This window comes from Lissotriton helveticus, chromosome 4_1, assembly GCF_964261635.1.
Source record: "Lissotriton helveticus chromosome 4_1, aLisHel1.1, whole genome shotgun sequence".
In the NCBI taxonomy this organism is placed as follows: Eukaryota; Metazoa; Chordata; class Amphibia; order Caudata; family Salamandridae; genus Lissotriton; species Lissotriton helveticus.
The window spans coordinates 171430320-171446200 of record NC_136063.1 but is presented as its reverse complement, the minus strand read 5'-3'; the positions used below and the strand labels follow the sequence as shown (position 1 = coordinate 171446200).

At 43.9% G+C, this 15881-nt stretch overlaps 1 protein-coding gene across 1 annotated transcript in view; it reads left to right on the top strand.

Annotated features, from left to right (window-relative positions):
• Window positions 1-3430: 3430 nt before the first annotated feature.
• Window positions 3431-15881, top strand: part of LOC144827090 (uncharacterized) — a 99591-nt gene continuing 87140 nt past the window's right edge. The window contains exon 1 of the mRNA XM_078685533.1: window positions 3431-3562. The gene's annotated coding sequence lies outside the window, so the exon portion shown is untranslated. The remainder of the gene's footprint in view (window positions 3563-15881) is intronic.

Genomic DNA, 15881 nt, shown 5'->3' with positions numbered 1-15881 from the left:
GGGAAAGGACCTGAAAATACTGTGAGCCCCCTTTAGATAGGCAGTTAGTAGTTAGATTAATTTTATTAGAGATAAAAGTACATAACCCCCCGGAGCATCTTCCTCTGTTGTTAGGTTGTGCTGCTAAAAAGTGTGTGCGGTAACCCACTAGATGTATCTCAACTTTCTCCCAACATTCCTGCAAGCAGATTACTTCAAAATTGTCTACAAATTCCAGGAAAGTTGGGTCCTTTGCTTTGTTCGAAAGGCCCGCTATGTTCCATGATAATAGCCCCAACCTAGTCCTTTGGGCATGTCGTGATATTCCTACATCTTGCATGCTAGGCTGAAAGGTTCGGGCTGGGCTGGGTGTGTGAACTAGTCCAACATCATGGTCCCCCATAATCTCAACGGGTAACAGGCTACACATTGGGCTGCTTATACTGGGCATCTCGTTAAAGGTTTTTTCTGGTGGGCTTACCCATAGCTGCTTGTTTGATATGCGACATGAAAGGCTAGGGGTTGCTACTAGATCCATATCCTTGCCCTCGGGGGTCGGACCCAGCCAGTCTACCATCTCTAAACAATCATATCTGTTGGTAGTCTGGATACCTCTCCAGATATCTCTTAAGGGACGCTCTCTGTTAAAATTAAAGTTAAAATTGCCACCCCAGTCCCCCCAATCACCCCCCCATTCACGTCTGCCTACTCTACGCCAGTTTCCCTCGTAAGCATCATAGTCAAAACAAGAACGCCAGCTGGGGGGATAGAAAAAGGAGAGGCATTTAGTCTCGATGCCTTCCGTTCCGCCTTGCGTATTCCAAGAACAGATGTGGTCAACTGTATGTGGGTCCTCAAAGTTTACCACGATACAATCGCCCCGGATTGTTTTTCTTTCATTCCCTATCCAGGGTACCCTGCGGACCGTTAAGATCCTGCTTGCACGGTTTGGCGGTGGCGGTCTGTTACTGTTTAACCAATGTTGGACCTTGTTTTTCAATGACCAACTTGCTTCCTCCTTGAGGTCAGCCAACTCTGGGACCCCCGTCATGATCACCACATAGGAGGCTGACTCAGGCGGTAGGTTCAGAATGGGTCTGACGTCTCCTTCACCCCTATTTCGTATTCTAGTAAGAGGAGCAGACCGAGCCCCAATTGGTCGCTCTTCCTGATTGGGATGCGTAGAGGGATTCTTGATGTTAACTCCCTTATTATTCTCTGTGTCTACAGGGGTCTTTGGTTTTGTCTGCACCACTGGGGTAGCTAAAATTTGATCCAGTAGTGCTATTTGGTCAGGTTCCTCACTGATAATATCAGGTACATTTGTTGTTACTCCGGTATTTTCAGTATTCTTGCTATTGCCCTTTTTTTTATCCTTTTTTTCTTTTTTGGAATGGCGCCCTCCCTCCTACCCGTAGATTGCCCACTAACATTGTTGCCTACCGATAAATTTAGATTTAAATCCGGGGATTTTTCGAGGGCAAGACTTAGCTGAGAGTCGGTTAAGAGTTGGGAAACTGATAGGTCCACCTCTTTCGGTACGCTATGGATTTCAGCTTGGGCATGCACAAGGGCTCTATCGTTAACGTTAACGGGGGTTCGAGCAGCTGAAATAGGGCCCAAGGACAATCTTTTCCTTGCCAGGGCAAGCTCTTGGGAGACTCTACGTTCCATATGGATAATCTCTTGATCAATAAACGAATTTTCCCTGATAACAAAACTATCTATTGGGCCTGATAGTTTTTCTTTGTCTTTGTCCCCCCCCACTGCCGTTTTACTCCGTAGGCCTCGGGTAGACATGATGTGGTGTTAGCTGGGCCCAGTGCGTGGAGACGAAGGCACGTATAGCATACAGATAAGTGTAATGTAAAAGGAGAGATTCAATACAGAAGCAGGATATAATTAATGATTTATACAAAGTCAGGGCTTAGAGTGGGGGGCCAGTCCAGTCACTCTCAGTCACGAACGGGCACAAACGGGCCCGCCCTTTGCCCGGGCTTTGCCCGGGCGCCTCCGCACGCGTCCCGCGGCCGGAAGTGAAGGTTGCCCTATATGGTGGGAGTAACCACGCCCCTTCAGCAAACACAGGTATGAAAGGCCAGCCCAGATTTTAAAGAGCAAGGTGGAGGCGGGAAGAGGACCAGCTGCGGCAGATCAAGCCGCACTGCACGCTGTTCCTCGCAGTCCCGCTGTGGCCTCCGTGTAGATATTTCGCTGAAAGGCCAGGTCCTGCAGCGATGGGCAGATGGTAGCAGTACTCCCTCGATGAGAAGCAACACGAGCGGCTCCCGCGGAGCGGGGGCCGTGAGGAGTGGGGTCACAAGTAGGGTCACAAGTTCCAAAGCGATTCCCGGGGGAGACTAAGTCCACAGGGCTTCAGCAGCACGCCCCTTCAGACACTTACTTAGTTTCAAGGCAAGCCAGACTGTCTACGGGGCCGTTGACCCCTCAGACTCCTTGCCTCTCCAAAGTCTCACTGCATTCCCTCGGCAAACATGCACGGACTGTGCGCTGTGCCCATATGCTCAGAACCGCAGCAGCTGCTGTACAGTAGGCTCCAGAGGCTGCCTCGGGGTCCGGTGAGGTTGAGTCCGGCGGTAGCTGGGTGTCATCATTGCTTTGAATTTACCACCACGCGCACCATCACTGCCATGATTTGCCACAGCCTCAGACTCACTGAGAGAGGGCAGGGACCGACGCCGCGCCGGGTGGGTCCGATGAAACAGCACAAGAACTCCTCGAGTCCCCGGCCCCGCTGTTTCTGACCGGGACCTCACTCCACTTCCTTCCTGTTAGGGCGTGAGGTCACATCCCCCCACGGCGCCAAGCCAAGTCAGCTAGTAAGATTATAACATTGTCACAGAGCACAATGATTTTTAATGGTTTCTGAGCCTCCTGGCAGCCGCAAGTGAAATCTGCTGCGGCCCGGGAGGGGCGCAAGGCACACAGAGTCAGAGGTGCCGGCTCGCATGCTAGCACCAGGCTGGCATAGCCAGCCAGTTTCAGCGCTGTCTGGCAAGTGCCAGTTAGTGCCCACTCTGGTAGGTCAATGCCTCACCTCTGCAAAGCGCCTTGAGACCTCTTTTGGTGATAAGTGCGGTATACAAAAGCATTTGACATTTGACAATTGCGCGACAATGCATTTCAGTGCGGTGTTGCGGGAACACCACACTGAAATGCGGTAATGTCACGCCTGATGTGTGACACTTGGCAGGCGATGCGTAGATGTAAAAAACAGTAGTGGGGAGACAACGTCCACTCACTCCCGTTACCGCCCCCTTTTGTTCTTTTGCATGGTGGGTCGCTCGGCTGACTCATCGGTGGCCGAATTGTACGAGAAAATGTCATTTTCAATTAGAATATGCGGGCATGCGGCGCCACGAGCCAAGAACGTGCCTGTGACGTCACAGTACAGAGCGTCTGAGTGGCCTGAGAACACCCAATGCCTGCTGCCGTTGGAGTTCATTTCGTCCCTGGACAGAGCGGCCGCGGTGTGTCCTTCTCTGCGGCTTGCCCTCACGCCAACCCCCGAAGGGGGAAAGGCAGCCTCCGCCTGTCCGCTGCTCCGGGGATAGCCCTCCAGGTAAGAGCAATAGGGAAGCTGCGATTTATGGCCCATTCGTAAGCTATTTTACCAATTGTGTTTGGTTCTATTGTTTTGTTATGAATTTCTTAATAACGAAGTACTTGCTAAGGAATCTTTGTCACTTTAGTGACATTTCAGACGGATTTTTGTTGCCTTTATGCTCATCATGGGCTTTTACGATTTCATGTTGATATTACGTATATTAGCTATTGCTCGCGTTTTTTTTTGTAGCCTTATACTGTCGCTCGAAATTTTCTTCAACTGATGTTTTTAAAATATATCGTTTCATAATTCGGACTACTCTGTCTCATCATTGTTCTAGTATAATTATACCAATCGACTTTGCAGGACCAAAAAGATTGATGATTGAGTGGTGAAATGGAGACCATCAATGGGAGTCATATATGCCAACATTCTGGAACAAGCTAATGGGGAGATTTAGATAAACAAATCGAGGAAATACATTGAAAGAGTTCCTAAGAGGGTGAAAAATAACATAACAGTATGATCAGCTTAAAAAACTGGCTCTTCAAACTCAATTGGTATCCTTCATCACTGCTCTCCATTCCATCCCGTCTACTCTTTCCCTTCTTCATACCGGCTCCCCATTTCCAATTTCATCCCGTGTACTTGTTCCCTTCTTCATCTCGGCTCTCCTTTCCTTTTCATACCCCCCCCCTCTTCGCTCAATTCTTCTTTCTCTATGGAACCTTCATCTCTGTCTTTTTAGGGTCTTCTATAATCCCAGAGGCTCTTCTTTGATCCCAGCTATTCTTTCTCTCCCGAATTTTGCTGCCCCCCCCCTGTCCAGCTCTTTAGTTTCAAAATTGTCCGCATCACTTCGATTAACAGTGACCCCTCGAGCAGGGCACTCAGGTTTTCCATGTCCATGCATGAGTAGGTAGCTAATCCAGTCAAGCGTTTTTTTTGTTGCTTTCTGAGACTTGTAGTCCTGGTTTTATAATGAGATAAATATCACTACAGATCCCCGAAATCAAAGGTAAAAACCTGGATGATCTACTCACACATGGAACTGGAAAACATGAGAGCGCCTGCTTAGGTCTTCTTTCCCTCCTTCTGCCAGCCCTCTCCTCTGCCAATTGACGTAATCCAATGAGACAGAAAGCATAGTAGTTGTGATGGAAATTAGTTTAATAGGACAATCCAGATAAAATGCATTTAAGCCCTTGAAGTGAGAGCTATGAGGAGCTGAAAAGGTCAGCTGTCAACCCGGTCAGAAACTCTAAGTCGACTGCCCTACTGGACAACAGTGGAACCTTCAGACTCACAAGAACTCTATGATAAGCAAATAAGAACGCCGTGACTCTGTAACCACATTGAAAGTAAACACACACTACAACCCCATTGCTCTTTCAGTCTTCAAAGCCAATTTGCAATCCCCTCTTTAATGCCCTTCTCATCATGCTTCTTCCGTTCCTCCAGTTTCTAACAGATCTTTTGGTCTACAGTCCTTATTAAAGACCAAGGTGTAGTGAGTACAGGTTTTTGCATAGCCTTATTTTTTTAGCTGTTGGTTCACTGGTTCGCATCACTAGTCATAGATGCCAGTGTCAGTGAGCCACAGGCGCTAATGAATAACAGTTGAGCACCGGCATCGTAAGCCCAATCCGCAACAGCACTTGTCCTGAATTGGCGCACTGCATTGGTTCATTCTGTTTACTTACAACAAACCTAGTGATCCCTCATCAGTCACTATCAAGCAAATGAACAGCATGCCACATGTAGCGCAATCATCTCCAGCTCAATCATCTCCATTTTACTATTTGGCTGTAACACGTTTTCACTAAATATGTGGGTGAAAAAGTTACATTTTCACGTGTGCATGTCCAAATAAGGGCGACATGCTTAATTTAATAGTGATCTGTTTGTTTTGACAGGGTTTCATGTAGGGGCGGCGCCCCCACTAGGGCACAGGAGCGTTGCCCCCACTGCTTTCTCGCAGTGCAAGACGCAGGAACATAAAATGGTAATAACTTCCAGTCATTACCATTTTATCTTTGGTTGCGGGCGGACCTGCTCTGCAACCAGGGCCGGGGAGGAGTGGTGTACCCACTCCTGAGTGCGCAAAGACTGTTTGGTCGGCCTTCTGGTGCAGCCCAAACCAGTCATGCGCACTCTGCCCTTCTCAAGAACATGGCCTCCCCCTAAGCAGCTTGCTGGGTAGCGTCGCTGCTTGCTTCCTGTTCCCGCTGGAGGCAGGAGAGCAGGAGCAGTGAAGAAGCGGGACCTTGCCGGCGGAAAGGTAAGTTTAATTTTTTTAAATAAACCCCTCCTCTAGTTACCGCCCCCCACCTTTGAGCCATGCTTGCAGCGACTGCTTTCATGCTTATGTCTGAAGGGATGTTAAAGAAACATAAGAATTATAGATGTGTATAAACAGGATGTTTTTCACTGAGGGGTTCTAAGTGATAACAAATAGACAACAAGAGAGAAGCATTTGTATTCAAGGCACATCCACCGTGGTCAAGTCTGAATGGAATTTGTGAAAATAAAACGGAACCATTTAAAGATGGCTGCAGCGTGTGCATGCGCGATCAATCATCTTAAAATGGGGAACACAGTATTTTAATACAGCTGCTACTGTTAGCTTGGCAGTCGGTGAAAAAATAGTGAGGCGATGAGGGATACAAAAATAATTATGTTGTGGGTGATAAAGGGATTGGAGTTAAAAAGAGGGGGGTTGAAAGACAGGGAGAAAAGGAAGTAGGGATACAGAGGGGAACCAACTAGTCCCTGAATGCACTGCAATTCTAGGTCTAACATCTGTATTGGAAGAATGCATGAATTAATCAAAACACTGAGACCAAAATGCAGTTTGCGGATTGCATTAGAAGGCCGGGGGTCATTGGGGAGATGAGTTGGCCTAACGACTCGGGCAGTCGACCTTGAATCTACTTTGAATCTGGGGAAGTCTCGGCAATGACTCTGAACATCCTGTGATTCCGGGCAAATCACGTAATCTCCCCGTGCCTAACAAAAAATGAATGTGTCCTCATAATGCAACTGGTGCTATGTTAAGTGCTCTGATAACCGATTCGGGTTAAGTTTGCGCTATATAAAACTCTGACATTTTTTTTTTTTAAATAGTAGCTTACATCTATAATAAGAGATACTGGTTGAAAAAGCATAACTCCCTTTGCTTACTTTTGGTAAGCATAAAATGGTTAACAACAAAAGGGAAGAAAACATTACTGTGTGTGAGGGTTATGAAGTTTGGCAGCAAACTGGTGCGGGATTTTGTAGATCATGACTAAGCACCTTGGATTGCTTTCCTCTACTAGAAACTAGGCATCTGGGGAGCTTGGAAAATGTGCTTGTGTGTTTTCTGCCTCGACAAATACAGGCAGCAGTGGTCATGAAATGTGCTATACATTAATCAGGGCTTAAAAAAATAATTTTTTTATTGTGAGCAATAAGATTCCGCTGTGTTGTACGTGAATTACAAAACCAGAGTTGCTTTAATCGTAGTAGACATTGACTTTATCTATTAGAAATTGAAGAGAGGATTTTCTGATTATATAGACTTTGTGATTACGTAGTTTCTGGAAAATTATAGTTCACATTGATTAAGGGTAGTGTGATTATTCTGATTTGGAGAATTTTATGTAGGTTTTTTTGGATGCTGCAATTGGGCATTTCATGGTCACCATAGACTCCTGAGGCGTGACCTGGGAGAGAAACCCTAGCGTTTTTGCACAATCTATTGCCTGTTAATAGTCACAGCGTTTTTGCACATTTAATCGTCGTTTTAAAAAAAGTATCTCCGTCCTCATTGACTTTTTTTAATCTGCCTAAATTGTTTAAATATTTTAAATCTGCCCCAGTGATTGAATTTACCTCTCCTGCTTGTATTTCTTGAAGGCTGTTGTGTGGGGGGCAAAGCTTGTGGTACGCTCCGTGATCACGGGAGCCGGTCCATTTGGGGGGTAGTGTTGGTCAGTGGGCTAGTTCTCATACCCCTGACACTACATATGGAGGCGCTGCTACAACCATGCAGTGGATGCGCTCAGCGGATGCGCCTAAGGCAAGCCCGTCCGCGCCGGGCCACCTCCAGATCCCAGACCCCCTGCCCTACTTACAGCTGCCCCAATCAGGTATTCTCGAAGCAAACTTTTGTCGATGGACATAAAATGCCCTATTTTGACTCAGGTCAAAGGCTGTTTCTTTGAAGTGCCAGCATTGGCCTTTCCAACTTCAAATAGAAGAGTCAGATCCATTCCCTTCTGATCTGACTGAGTTTAAGTTTCTTAGTCTCAATTGTCGGTCGCTTGTGAAGCACCACTGTGAGATCTTTGACCTATTAATGGATGAGACTCCAGATGTACTATTCTTAACGGAGACGTGGCTTACGCAGGACTCTGTTGCGGAGTCCTGGCTAGCTCTCCCCAAGGTTTCATCATGACTCAAGTTAATAGATCAAGAAGAGGGGCCGGCATTGCAGTAATTTTTAAGGAGTCATATCATTGCAGTTTTATTAAGGAGGATGTCACAGATTGCGAAAGCGCCCTTTTAAAATAACGCTAAATCACAACCTTACTGTAACTGGCCTTCTTATCTATCGTCCTCCAGGGCCGTCTAAACTATTCAGAGAAGAATTGCTGAATAAAGTTACTCTTTTTGCGAGTAAAGCGGCAAATTTTACAATCTTAGGCGGCCTTAATCTACATTTTGATAAGGTTGATAAACCGGAGATTGCCAATTTTCTGGCAGATTTAGAGGCCCGTCAGCTGGTACAATGTGTTCCCAAGAGCACACATGCTGCAGGTCACTTGTTGGACCCTATATTTTCCAACTTGGGTTCCTTAAAGGTTGTGTCATCGATCTCTATGGCCTGGACAGACCATTTTCTCATCTCTTTCTCCCTGCAGTGGCAAGGAAAACCAGTTTTGAATTGTCCCGTACCAGTCTTAAAACGTCCCTGGCACAAGCTAGATACTAATTATTTCTTGGATGTACTGTTAAACCATAAGCCCCAGTTACCATCAGACATTGAGGATGCAAATTTGCAATTCCAAAAGGGTCTGATGCTAGCCTTAGACAGCTGCATCCCTGCCAAATTGAGTGTAAAAAAAAAGAGTGCAATCTAATCTTTGGTTCAGTGACTTGCTGATTAAAGCTAAAAAAAACACTGCAAACAACTGGAGCGTGCCTGGAGGCGCGCCTATGATGCGGAGGCAAAAAATAGCCAGAGCAGAGTTTATAGCGCCAACATTTCGGCGAGCAATAACCCCTCTAGGACTTATCTTCACCCTGCTTAAGGTCATGAAGAGCTCTTGGTTGAAGGTGGACTCTCCTATCACCTCAAATCTTCAGTGTAATGACCTGGCCCGATAATTTTTGAACAAGTTAGAGAAGATATATATAAGAGTCTCCCTCCGGCCACTGGCACCACGTATCTCATGGAAGGGCACGGGAACACTGAATCCACTGGGGTCAGTGTTCTCTCTTCTTTTCCCTTACTGCCTCTCTCTGATTTTCAGTCCCTCTGCCTGAAAATTAAATCAGGCTCTCCTGCCGACCCTTTGACACCTGCCCACTTTCGTCAGTTTCATACTCTTATTGCGCCAGTGAGCAGGGATTTGGTTAATCTATCCCTAACCACTGCGTCCGTACCATCTGCTTGTCCTCTCCTCCCGCATCCTCCCTCTATTTTATGTCTCTCCTCCTCTCCTCTCTCAATGTATTGAGACTGAACTATTTTGTCTGACGCCCGATGGAGCTACCTGGTTTAGCTATAGGGGAGATGGGCCGTGGATTCCCTCCTTGGTCGTCACCTACCCAGTTGGTCTCTAGACAGACTTCTTTTCGTCTCTCCTTATTGTCTCTTCCCTTATCATCACTTTCTCACCTCCCCTACCCCCCACTACTTTACTCTCTCCTCTCCCAATACATTGCTGATTGTTTGATGTAATCTGTAATTGTTTATCTTTTTCTGTTATATTGTTGAACCACATTGTTCCGCTTCTTTTCGTCTCTCCTGTCCCCTCCTCCCGCATCCTCCCTCTATTTTATGTCTCTCCTTCTCTCCCCTCTCAATGTATTGAGACTGAACTATTGTGTCTGGCGCCCGATGAAGCTACCTGGTTTAGCTATATAGGAGATGGCCGTGGATTCCCTCCTTGGTCGTCACCTACCCAGTCGGTCTCTAGACAGACTTCTTTTCGTCTCTCCTTATTGTCTCTTCCCTTATCATCACTTTCTCACCTCCCCTACCCCCCACTACTTTTCTCTCTCCTTTCTCTCCTCTCCCAATGTATTGCTGATTGCTTGATGTAATGTGTAATTGTTGATATTTTTCTATTATATTGTTGAACCACATTTTTCCACTTCCTTTCGTCTCTCCTGTCCTCTCCTCCCGCATCCTCCCTCTATTTTATGTCTCTCCTTCTCTCCTGTCTCAATGTATTGCGTTTCCCACGTGATACTTTTAAATCACCTTCAGGAAATTGGAATTAGGCTTGATCTTGGCTTGGCTGCGTTCTTTTCTGGAGGGCAGATCCTTCCACGTCCTGGTCCCTTCTTTCCGCTTTTGGGAGTATGCCCTGCAACAGGGGGTGCCACAAGGCTCGATTTTGAGCCCCTTACTTTTTAAAATATATGTTCAACCCCTAGCAGTGTTGGCTAAAAGCAGAGGGTTGTCGTTGGTGTCGTACGCCGACGACACCCAGTTGGTTCTTGCTTTCTCAAAGAAGTTTAACCACAACCTTTTGAAATTTAAGGAAGACTTGCTGGCAATTGAGGACTGGATGGCGTCAAACTATCTACAGCTGAATGCCAGTAGGTCGGAAATTTTGCTGTTTGGGATGGACCATGATATGTGGTCTGAGCAATATTGGCCAGATAGATTAAAACCTGCACCCTCGCCTAAAGAGGGCGTTAAGAATCTCGGTGTTTGGATCGACAGCGGTCTCTCCTTTGATACTCAATCAAAATCAGTAGCAGGCGCCTGTTTTGGGCTCCTGAGAGGTTTAAAACCTCTACTTGGCTTCTTTGATCTGAAAATTCAACAGACCATTATTCAGGCTACAATTTTATCTAGACTGGACTACGGCAACTCTCTCTATTTAGGTGCCTAAGTCCAGTACCCGACGCTTGCAGAGAACGCAGCAGCTCATATTCTCCCGGCACTTCCAAAATCCTGTGATTTGGAAGAAGGGGACCCCTATATATCTAATAGACATAGGGAAAAGAACATTATAGGTAAAGGTATATAGCTGAGTCAGTCACACTGTTGACAGAAGCAGATACAGGTCTAGAGAAGTTTAAATATGCCACGCCACATGATTAACCCAGATTATAACATACAACTAAGAATATAAGGCCAATATATTCAAAAAAACTTATATTCTTTTATTTGGAATTTATATTTTCAATATTTTCTGTGTTTTAACTTTCTGTGTAAATGACATAATATATATCATGATTCAAAGATTTTTATCAAACATTAATATTCCTTTAGACATTCATTGTACAAAAAATAAAGGACAATACAAACAAAACTTAGACAAGTTGGTGGAGGCAAGCAGTAGGTAGGACTAAGCGCGTTTCGGCGTTATCGCCTTCATAAGGTCACCATCTTATTGTACTGAAAACTAAATAAAACAGGACATAACTATTACTGTAATATACGCAGGGGGCATATATTATTACATTTATAAAGACCTGGAACAGCTTGCTAGTTGACCACAAATATAAAAAAATCATTCTGTGTATAATACATTATTACTCCAGTGAAACACCCTTTCATATATATATATATATATATATATATATACAGTGCATAATTAAAAATCTTGCCACAATATCGGGGCCCTCCACAAGCAAACCAGAATCAATACCTGGAAACCAGGAATGCACGATATTGGAGACAATAAAAGAGATCCCTATTTTTAATTTAAGTGTCTCATCTTTAAATATTGCTACTCTCTCTTTATTGTCAAAAGGATTATCCTTTGTACCACATTCAGGACTGAAGAAATTCGAGCTATTTAACGTTCTGATGGCTTTCTTTCGCAAAATTCGTCTTACATTTTTCTTTGAGGAAAAGGAGTATGTTGCCCAAGACACAAATAAATCGGGTTTGGCATTAAAATCCACATTTACGCCAACCATTGAACAAGTTGCTCCTGAAGTAAAAATATTTGAGCAAGTTGTGTATAATAAACTCTCAATTGCAACCAAATATGTACCCAAGACACCTTATAACATTTCCAGTGAGGAATATGAGGCACTTATTAAACGCAGAGATGCCTCAGATAAAAAGTTATGATAAAGGTGGCAGAATTGCCATCCTCGATACCATCATATATATTGACAAAATTGAGGAAATGTTGATGGATACAATATTTTACTCCAAAATAGGAATTAACCTCACACAAAAAATCAAATCAGAGATATTGCGACTTACCTCTAAAGCCTTTCAGAATGGAATAATATGTGAAAAGGAGTTCAACTACCTTAATATAGACAATCCCAAATTAGCCTATCTATATGGAACACCCAAGGTTCACAAGGATGTAAATAATCCTCCTTTCAGGCTGATTGTTTCAACCATTGGCTCGGTCACTGAACCCATCTCTAAATATCTAGATGCTATCCTACGCCCCTACATTCATAATGTCCCTGGATACATAAAAGATACTTGCCAGGTGATTAACATGATGAAAGGGATACCATATAATCAGAACAGACAGTGGCTTGTCACACTAGATGTTGAGAGTTTATAGTCTAACATACCATACGATAGAGCACTTAGTGCCATCAAATGGTTTATTGATACATACAACGTTGACTGTAACTGCAAATTTTTCATCGACTGTTTAAGTATTGTGCATTTTGAGGAGAAATTTGTTTTCAATGAAATAGCACAATTTTTTTTAATCTTCCCTAAATTGGTCGCGATATATAGACGATGTCGTCTTTATATGGGACGACAATGAGGACACCTTGAAAGAGTTCATGATGTTGCCTAACCTTTGTGATCCCAATCTGCAATTTACCTCGCATTGTAATTTGCAGATCGAGTTTTGGGATTTAACCATCAAACACGAATGCGGCCAGATATATGTAGACCTCTATACAAAACCCACAGCACGCAATACTATATTACATCATGATAGTTTTCATCCTATGAAACAAAAGAATAGCATTCCTTTTGGGCAATTCTTGCGCCTTTGGCGCGATTGCACAAAATTAAAAGACTTCATAGAGGCTATCCCCATCGTGTTGTTAGAGAGGCATACAAACGTGCCAAGTTTTATGACCGCCAGCACTTACTACAAGGGACAAATAAAAAACAAAACAGAAATCTTGTCTTTGTGACTAGACATTCAATTCTAAATGAACAGATTCGCCAGATTATTTGTTCTAATTGTCACCTATTGAATGTTAACAGATCCCATCGTGAGGTAATTCCAAGACCTATGTTTGCGTATCACAATAACAGAACATCAAAGATATTATCGTAATATCTCGTATGCCTATTCAAATAAAAGAACCAATACAGCAAAGTATTGCAGGCAACAACCTGAGTTGATGGTAACTTTAGATGTGGAACTTGCAAAATATGCCCACTGTCCATTGAGACTAAACAAGTTTGTTATAATGGACAGACTATTGTAAGTAGAGGGTTCACCAATTGTAAATCCAAAAATATCATAAATTTACTCATGTGTCCATGCAATAAAGGTTACGTAGGTGAAACATCTAGGACCCTAAATGTACGACTAACTGAGCATAGATCTGCTATTAGAACTAAGAAGCTCACCTCTCCTATGGTATCGCACTGTGTTGAACATAACCATTCTGCAGATGACATAAAATGGTTTGTTTTAGAAAAAATTACTCCCCAGCCAGGCATTTGTACAGAGAAAATCAGAAAGAAACGAGAAGTGTACTATATCTTTTGTCTAGACACTGTAAAGACTGGCCTTAATGCAGAAATACCCTGGGATCAGGTTATTATCTGATTGAATAGTGTACAGTCACCATTGCGGCCGCAAATGGTTAAGATTGTTTAATTCTGGTTAATGACTAGCTATACTGTATAGCAATATATGTTCTATTGTACAAATATATATACTGCACATTAATCTTTGTTTATGTTTATGTATTCATTTTTACAGAATGGACATGCGTGCCTTACATTGAAAGTGACAATTCTTTTTCTCCTTATACATTTTGAGATAGTGCCCTCTATTTATATACCTGTATAGGATGGCTATGTATGTCATACATTTATGGTAATAATTACCTTTTTCCTTACATATTTTAGATGGTTCCTCCTATCTACTATACCTACTCACTGGAATTGAGCATATGTAAACTATCCCTATTTTTTGGCTGGGTATCTGCTGACAGTATTATTACTGACAGCCTCACATACGTGCAATATGGATTAATCAAATTTATAAAGTATTGTATTTACTTGAATCCATCATATAATCCAACTACAGGAATCATCATACCACGTATAACCATCTGAAATATGGCGCTTATGGTTTTTCCATTAAAGATCTCTACTAGTTCTATCCCAATATTAGTGCTACCATCTACAAGATGGCGCTTACGTGTGTTTTATCTAAGATTTCCATCACTCCTATCTCTATTTCAATACCACGAATCGTTCTAGTTCGGAATCTAATCCATGATGACTTACGATTCATTCATAATGTGTCATCTTTCTTGTTTTCTGTGCCTCGTAGTTATTGGGAACATATCCCCTATTTACCGTTTATTACTTTCAGATACACCACTTTTCCTCCTTGTTCAACTTTTCTATTTTTACAATCAGCCTTGTCCTCTTTTTGCTTTTTATTCACTTTTTAGTTTTTTCCCCCTATGCCTGCACACTAAGTATTGCCACACAAATGTCAGTGTTCCTAAACAGGATCTTTAGTGATATCCCTGCTTTCATTCATTCCCTACCCAGTCCTCTTTTCATTATCATACATCAGTAAATTTACGGCACAGCCGGCAAGTCCATTTTCTCTGTTGCCACCTCTCTTCATTTTTGGCACGCGACGGATTGCAGTTCAATACCATCGGCTGCAATGCAATTCCGTCTATGATGGTATCCATTATCTTTCCAACCCGTAGTCGACTGGCGCGATACGGAACTCTTTATCAATACGCAGACTGTTGCTTTCGGGGTAAGCTTTGTCTTGAAGTTTTGCCCAGCCTTTTGTCTGACTTTAATACCCTAGAATCTCTATGTCTCCTCTAATATACTATTATTTGGTTTCACGCTCAAGGATAGGTTATCTCCTTTTTCCAGAAACTCTTATATCTGGGCTTCATCACATTATATCGTTTTAACCAAACACATCGAAGCTACTTTCGCTGCCAAGGTATATACATATATTTAATTTATGTACCTTAGGTTAGATTAAGTACATTACTGTAACCGTAGATGTACCAATTATGCCAATATTTATCAACTATATCTCTATCTTTATATCCAAACTAGCAGCCCGTTCCGATGTTGTCCGGGTATTTGGCAATGGCAATTTATTTTAAAATCTCGCGGTAGACAACATTTTTTGTTTCATTAGAATAGGGCTGGAGAAGGGCCAGCTGCAGCCCTGGTTGATGTTAGCAGGCGCGTGTAATTGGTGTAGTGATCCGCCGCCTGAGCCTGGCTACAGCCCTGGTTGATGTTAGCAGGCGCGTGTAATGTCGTTGAATGAGAGAGTTATCAGCCGCGGGTAAATCCGTTTAATGAGAGAGTTCAGTGACGGTGAGTAGGAGAGGCTGCAGTAATTGTCCCCGCAGACACGCTCATTTGCGTGTTCCCCGGCTTGAGGCCCAGATGTAGGCCTGTTTGATGTTAGCAGGCGCGTGTTCCCCCGCTTGAGGCCCAGCTGCAGCCCTGGTTGATGTTATCAGGCGCGTGTAAGTAGTGTACTGATCTGCCGCCTGAGCCCGGCTAGAGCCCTGGTTGATGGTAGCAGGCGCGTCTAATTTCGTTGAATGAGAGAGTTCAGTAACAGCGCGCAGGAGAGGCTGCAGTAATGTTACTTACCAGGCCTCCAGCTGAACGCGTTTGTCATGCCCCCAGCACACAGCCACAGCAGACGATCTTCTGATTAATGTACGACCCACTTGCCATGAATTGCGGAACGTAGCACACCCCCCCAGCATTTCTCACGCCCCCAGCGTGCCCCTTGATGCGGCACAATTGCGTTCACATGGCATGAAGGCCGGAAACACGCCCCCAGCGTTTGTCACACCCTCAGCGTGCCCCTTGATGCTGTGCAGCAAAGTAATTGGCGCTTGTATGTACTACTCGCATGGC